The following is an 8,230-nucleotide window of genomic DNA, read 5'->3' on the forward strand; positions in this document are numbered from 1 at the left end:
CTTACAAAGCCACACCTACTTTTCTCCTTTCTGTTTGCTACTAGTTCCACTCCTGCCAGGTGTATAAATTAACAAAAAAGACAAACTAATTAAAGTAATCTTTATTTTCTAATTATATAACGCAACGATAAATTTTATATATTATTTAAAGTAAACTGAAAAAATAAATATAAAAGTAATAAATTTTAAATTAAAAACTTCAAAAGATAAGAGTATTTTTCAATTCACTAATTGTTTACTTCTTATAATTTAAAACTAAATAAAACACTCATGAGATTAGTACTTAGATAAAAGGAAATTCAAATTTTCATAATGTTAAAAACCTTTTTTAATACTATAACATACTTATTAAATGGATTAAAAGTGACATGAATAACTTTTGATAAGGATAAATTTAATATTATATATTGATAACAAATATTTTATTTGCTAATAATTTTTTATTATATTTTCTATAACTTAAACCTAAATTAAAATAAAAAAATTACATAGATATAAAAGAGTGAGAAAATTTTATTACTCTCATTAATTGTAAATGGGAGTCTCATTATAGATGGTGAACCATTTAAAAAAGTGAAGAAAGTGGGAGGTAATCTTCAAGTCTACTACTCTATTTATACATAAAAATAGATTTTAAAATAAGTCTTTGAATTATTTTTTTGACATTTTTTTTTATCAAAATTTAGTTTTTTATGTTATTTTTTTTATTTTATCATTTTTTCCTTTTGTTTGAATTTTAATTTAGATGATATATATTTTGATTCTTCATTATAAACGTATAGATCATTATGAAAATTGTTAATAATAATCAGGATGAATTTGAGATTAATAATTAGTTTGTAATGATGTTAACCGTTTAACAATTGTACCAAACATTTAAGTAGCAAACATTTAAGTAGTAAAGACTCACAAGTATGAATATAAATTTTTACAGGAATTTTGTTTTGTACTTACGTTAGATAATTTTTAATTTATAAAAAGAAAATATAAGATGGGATAAAAGATGAGTAAAAAAAAAAAACATTAACTAAATAGATATTAGTAGACATAGGAAATAATAGAAGACAAAAGAATTAATAGGGAATTCAATGAGACGAGAATGCTAGGACCTATCATGCCTTATTTGTCTAAGATGTATTTTTTTTATTTTTCTCTATCAATCAGGTGAATTTATCATACCCATGTCTATTAGAATATTTGTCCCCGATATCTCACGATGATAAGCTTATTTGACTTATCTATCTCCTAAATATTTTTGCAAAGATTCAATAGATGAAATGTATGAAGTTCTAATTTTAGATGTTTGCTTTGATGCATGGGCATAATGCAATCATTCTATGTCTAACAATGATTTTATTAAGATATCTCTTTCTTTTAGTTCTATTAGAAATTATCCTGTGTTGAGCGATTAATTCCTAAAACTGATGCATGCAAAACTTTTAATTTCATGCATCGAGTACCTAACCCCCAAAATGATGCAAGGATGAATGATGCATGAAATTAAAAGTAAGAAATGATAATTAATAGGAAAGAAAACACATGTTGCATTAATAAATATGAAGTATACAATACACTTTTTAGGTCTACTAAGCCTTAACTAAGGGTTTAGTCTCTCTTGACCATAAGAGGCCTTACACTAGAAAAGGGATATAGGAATTGATTGAGGAGAAGGGATGAAAAAAAAAATAGAAAATGATGAAAAAGAAGAAAGAATTTCCTAAGGGACAGTTCTCAGGCTTTAGGTGTATATTAGAATGCTTTGAGACTTGGTGTGTTCTTTGGCTTGATTCTCTTTTTATAGTTATTGGAGTGGACTTGAGTCTGCGTACTCGCGCTATGCTCGCTTAGCATGGGTGCCTGTATTCGCATTTAGCGTGTCTCTTCCTCGCTTAGCATCAGTGCTTGTTTTCGCACTGAGCGTGTCTTGGACTGAACCTTTTTTCAACTTTTTGCTATTTTCTTCATCTTTTAGGCTTTGAATCCCTCATTTTTATATCTGAAAGCAATGAATAGGAAAAATATCAATTTTTAACAATTAAGTATAAATAACTACTAAATAATCATTTTTAAAGATATTTCCATTATAAAAAATAGTGTATACTGAGGAGTTATCAAATGCTAATTTTAGAATCACGGTTGGAGGCCCAAAATGGATAACAAAAAGTATAGAAAAAGAGAGATTGGATAGTGTCGGTTTGTAAGCTACTATGGGAGTTTCTAATGTTGATTTGGTGAGGTGATGAGAAAATATAAATTAAATGAAGAAGAAATAAAAGTCCAACATATTTTATTATTTAATTGGTGATAAGTTAGAAAGTATAATTAATAAACAAGAAATTTTTTAAAATATTTTCATTTAGAAAACTCTCTGTCAGTTGAGAAATGAAGTAAAGAAGAAAAAAACATTAATAAGTAAAAAAAAAAAGAAACTCAATTAAATAACAAGAAACTTAAATAAAAACCATCTCACTAAAAAAAACTTGACCAAATTAAGTAAAATAATAGACTAAAAGATTAAATTGAAATTAGAAAGTCGTAAAAATTTATAATTGTGCAAATAAGAGAATTAATGTTGAACGGCCAAAAGAATTTATTAACAAAAAACTTAGGTCAATATTACCGTTCAATATTTGTTGTCTTCCATCAAATACTTTTCTCTTTGAAATTCGTATGAAAGAGACTTGAAGTCATTTTTCCCAATTTACTGGTTAAGGCATCATCTTAATATTTTCTGAGATCTATAAGTTTTCCTCACGCAACATATACGTGCAAAAGGCAAAACAGCTTTAATTTAAATTGAATGGTCCCTGAAATCAATTTAAGTAGTAAAAGTATAGGATATAATTAATTAAACTGAAAATGGTCCCTGAGATCTATTAGTTTTTGTCACGCAACATCGTCTTAATACTAAGTATTTTTTATTTTTTTTTACAGAATGCTAAGTGAACTTAAATACAATCTTAGAAGCGAAATACAATAATTGGTCTATTATGTTTATTTAACAAGTCAAACCATTTTTGAGAATCTGAGATAATTCCTGATAACTGCTAAATAATTGTGAATTTATAGGAGTTAAATAGTTAAATTTTGACTTAAAATTAATTATTTAGCAGTTATTTATAATTAAAAGTTGAAAAAATTAATTAAACTGAATTTCTGGTTGCAGATGCGGAAAATGAGGATACATTAAGCAAAAATGACAACAGAAAGGAAAGAAAGAAGAAAATCTGAAGCAGGCCCAGCCCAACAGGGACGCTAAGTGCGCATCAAGCGCTAAGCGCGCAACTAACTGCAGGCGTTAAGCGTGGCGTTAAGCACAAAGGAGCAGACCGTTACGCGCGCTAAGCCCAGCTAGGCGCACAGCGCGTGATCCAATAGAAGCACAAGCCCAGCGTGCATGGTGCGCCCAGCGCGCGATCTGAACGCGCTAAGCGCGAGGTGTGGCGCTGAGCGTGATTACGAAGGCCCATAAGCCCACTTCAGCAACTATAAATAGAGAGGCAGTCCCAAGGAAACATCACCTCGTCTCAGAGCACTATTCTAAGCATTCTAAGTCTGAGCTTTCCTTCCTCTCTTCTTATTCTTTGTTTTATTAGCCTCATTCTTCCTTTCATCCCCAGTTGTAAGCCCTCAACGGCCATGGGTGGTTAATCTCCTATCTTTGTTTTATTAGCCCCATTCTTCCTTTTATCCCCAGTTGTAAGTTCTTAATGGCCATGAGTGGCTAATCCCCTAGCTAGGGCCTGGCAGGCCTAAAAAGCCAACGATGTACAATGAGCTTCAAGAGTTATCAATGCAAAGGAATTTATTCCAGGTTTTTCTGTTCTATTTCTTTTCTTGTATTCTTGCATTCATTCTTAGATTTCTTTTTGGGTTTTATTCGCTCGGGAGAGGGTAATCCCCAATAAATATTTAAGATTCAATGCATGCATCAGTTTTAGGGACTTAATCCTAATGCATTTTAATTATTGAATCTTCCCAAAAACAGTTGGGAGATAGGTAGTTAAGATAGGCTTGTCAATGTGAGGCATCAGGGGTAAGTAATTAACAGATGTGGGTAGCACGAATACCATTGATAATGAATATCATATTTACTTTTTTTTGTGATAGCACTCTATTCCTACTTTCATTCCTGTTTTTACTATTTTACTCTCATTTACAAATTGAGAAGTATTTAATAAGTGCAATAAAATCCCTGTGGACACGATACTCGGACTTTCGAGATTCACTACTTGTAACGATTTGGTGCACTTACCAAAGTCTTAACAATTCCTTGTCATAGAAACGTGAAACGATAATGCTTCTTACATCCAACTATCCAAGTGCTAAACTCCAATTGCCCCACGAAAAGAAGTTTAAACTGCTCTTGCCTATCCATTTACTGATAAGGTAGTCTACTCTTCAAGTTTAGAGAAAGGAAAAATAAAGAGGTTATTTAACTCAACTGAAGGCGAAAACACAGAGAGGATAATCGTGAATTTGTCCGAAACAGAAACAACAAATACAAGACGACAATGAAAAAAATAAATGATAAAAAGAAGAAAAACCAGAGTCCAAAAGTAAATAATGAATCTCCAATTTCCTCATTGCTTCAACAAGTTGCCACAAACAAATTGTTTCCGAGGGTAACAAAGCATGGCTGATTTTTGACGAATGTTTTAAGAGCAGTAATTAAAAATTATAAAAATATTTTGTTGCGAATTACACATCATACATTTTTTTAAAAGAAATCACTTTCATTTGATTTATGAACAAGTAATCCTAAAATACTAGTTAACATAATTCTTCTTCCTTATCTTTTGAATGTTCTTCCTTTAATTGATTTCTGCTTTGGAAAATCTCAAATTTGAGCCAATATATTTTTGTAACTTTTACTAAAATAATGAGTTTAGGTTTCTAAGTGAAAATTAAACATACTTTCTAACGAGACTAAACCATGATTGGCATACAAGGAATGGCAATTTTGTTGAATTGAAATCTATTATTCTCCATCCTCCAGGTGTAAGTTGCACCTAATCTCAAGATTCTGTCCGGACTCCAAATTGAATCAAGTTATTTAATTAAGTCTTTGATTAAAATCAGAACTGCTTTATATACTGAGCTCTTCTTGTTGTTCGGTCAACTGCATATATAAGTTCCAGGGTAAGTTACTTAAACCACGCAGATTAATTAGCGCTTGGATATGTATTATTGAAAAGTGCATGATTACATCACTACATGTGACATAAAAACCGTGTTTTTTCTCCCCCTACGAAAAATAAAATAAAAAAACTAAATGAAACATTGTTTTGTGGATTAGAAGTTAATTTCGTTGAAATTTAGTCTTTGCATGTCATCTTTTTTCGTTTCTTTTATGCAAACTACTAGTAGCAATACTATAATAATAATTTTGTCAAAGGCAACCAAACACGAAGAGACAAGACCCTAACGAAGGCCCAAGATGCAGCCTTGGGAAAAGGTTAAGGGAGTAGTTCTTTACACTCATATTTTCTTTAAGTGTCATCCCAAGGCCCATTTTTCTGATGAAACTGGACTGAAAATTTGACCCAATGAGTCTAGCATCTTCTTACAAGATTGTCGGTGACGACGCCGTATCAAATAAAAAAAAAAATCTGTCGTCGAGGGAGCCTTATCGTTTTACTACGCTCTCTTGGACTCAGTTCAGTTTCACGACCGATCCTACAATGGCGACAGTCACGTTTTCCTTTTCCGCTAAAACCCTAACTCTACCTTATCACCCCAAAACCCCAATCTCCAACTTTACCCCGGTAACGAATCTTCGCCTCCCTCCTTCTATCGTGACCCGAACCCGCAATTGTAACCGGATTCGGGCGGCGCTGGATGGGGATTTCTCGGCGAAAAGGAGCAGCAGCAGCAACAACAACGACCAGAGGGAGACGATAATGTTACCTGGTTGTGACTACAACCATTGGCTGATTGTGATGGAGTTTCCAAAGGACCCTGCACCCACCCGTGAACAGATGATTGACACGTACCTCGACACTCTTGCCACTGTCTTGGGAAGGTTCTTCTCTTTCTTACCGTTAGTTATCTTTCAATTTGGAATACACGTAGAATTCATATGCGCCATATAGTTCCTATTAGTCTATGTACCAATTTAGATGCAAGTTCTGTTTTGCGGAGGACTTTGTTTTTGTCAATTTTTCCTCAAATTTCCGTTTTGTGCTTGTATATCAGCATGGAGGAAGCTAAAAAGAACATGTATGCCTTTAGCACCACCACTTACACTGGATTTCAGTGCACTGTTGATGAAGCAACCTCCGAGAAATTCAAGGGTAATCTTTCAATTCCCAATTCCCCTGTTTGGTTACTTGATGATGAATATTGATTCACCATCTCTTATTTATGCTTGTAGGTTTGCCTGGGGTTCTTTGGGTACTGCCAGACTCCTATATAGATGTTAAGAATAAAGACTACGGAGGTTTCTTTTTAATTTCTACACTAATTGATTTCTGTAGTATTTCATATTCTACTGCTTGATTATGTTGTTCTTCTTTGGATTTAGGTGACAAGTACATAAATGGGGAGATTATTCCTTGTAAGTACCCTACCTACCAACCGAAACGTAGCGCACCAAAGAATGAGAGTAGAAGGTATGAGAGACGGAGAGATGGCCCTCCCCCTGACCGCAGAAGGCCAAGACAAGAGGCCGCTGCCTCCGATTCATCCTCTACATGAGGTTGTGCATTGAATTATCTACTCCACTCTTTGGATGTTTTTGGTCTCTCGTTACTTATTGATACCTGAGTCAAGTATCACAAATCCTTGGCTTCATTTTTAACTTACACTAAATGTCACACTGTTTCATTACTTTTTTTTTTTTTTTTATCAAGCTCTGCAATTTCTTGATTTGGCTATTATTGCAGCCTTGCAGGTGAGTTTCAGTTTTGCTGATAGTAACTAATGCCAAGTGAAAGCTGCTCCTTATCACAGCTCTATCATGCTCATGGTCATTTTATCAAATAGAAGATTGAACTTGGGTTGAATTCTCATCAGATGCATACAATGTTTCTTGCAAGCTCAAACTGGTATTTTCACAATTCATCTTGAGGAATATGTGCTTTTGGACTATGAGTATGACATGTGGGACAATTGTTAGGTTTATTTGTCTGTGTAATTTGGAGAGCTACTTATCGTGCAACCAGTTTGTTTTCGTGATAACTTTTTCTGCAAGTTTCATGGCAGCTACAATATTAACACATAAAGTGACTGATATGAACTGTACAAGTTTAGATAATATGCATATATAGCCTTTTGTCATTATCTTAAGCAGCCAATTGATGAATCCTTAAGTTAGTCTTGCTACAATAATCTCAGTTTTGCTGGGCTTCATCCTGCCGACTCCCCCATCAGTGTAGTAGGCCAATGCAAATTTGTTAGAACTTGGAAATCGGTGCATTCATAAACCATCCATGATTGCCAAATAAAATATAGCAGTTGTTTTGTTGAGGATAGTTAATTTAACAGCATTGACGAGGGCAACTAGAGATGATTTTTATGTGGAAGTATGCAACAGTTATGCTTTGTTTGGCTGCAAAAAGAAAATATAATTATTTCTCGGTAGGTAACGTTAAACCAAAGGGCAACTACAGTACCAATCAAAAAGATGGTGGTTGCTACTTGCCGGCAAAATGGGTTTTGGAATTTATTAACATTCTTCAAAAAGGGTATTGTTAATACTGAAACCCTTAAAAGAACACCCAATAACTTATTAGGTACTGTATGAACTATTTGAAACACCAGAAAGAAACCACGCCGGTAATATTTCCAAAGGAGTTGCAAATGAATCCACCACGGGTCCCCAATCATGGATGGTTCTAGGTTCTGGAACCGCTAAGCCTACGATACTGGGCCATGCGGGTTCTTCATAATAATTATGACCCATTTCCTTAGTCAATTTAGTTCTTAATACAATATCATTCAAGTCAGTTATTTTTTAATTTTTTTTTGGGATAGGTGAATTCTTATAGATCCATCCTGTGAAAGAATAGGATATGATAATTTTTCATCATCCAGCTCAAGCACTAATAAAAGATTTCAAATGTATTTATAGAAAAAACGTATGTGTTATTCACACATAAATGAGGATTCTATGTAAGAAAATCAACTCAATTCTCTATTGAAAACAATTCTTTATTGAAAAAAAAAATTCTTATTAAGGTGTGTACTTTTTTTAATTCTGAAATTTAAAAATATTCTTTTAGTTCCT

At 33.1% G+C, this 8,230-nt stretch overlaps 1 pseudogene across 1 annotated transcript; it reads left to right on the plus strand.

Annotated features, from left to right (window-relative positions):
* The first annotated feature begins 5,596 nt into the window (after positions 1-5,596).
* On the plus strand, positions 5,597-7,290 carry LOC114377361 (annotated as a pseudogene). Its single transcript, XR_003659069.1, has 5 exons — positions 5,597-6,025; positions 6,199-6,296; positions 6,377-6,442; positions 6,527-6,700; positions 6,888-7,290. The product of XR_003659069.1 is annotated as a DAG protein, chloroplastic-like (transcript).
* The last annotated feature ends 940 nt before the right edge of the window (positions 7,291-8,230 follow it).

The sequence above is a fragment of the Glycine soja genome, chromosome 11 (genome assembly GCF_004193775.1).
Source record: "Glycine soja cultivar W05 chromosome 11, ASM419377v2, whole genome shotgun sequence".
Taxonomy (NCBI): Eukaryota; Viridiplantae; Streptophyta; class Magnoliopsida; order Fabales; family Fabaceae; genus Glycine; species Glycine soja.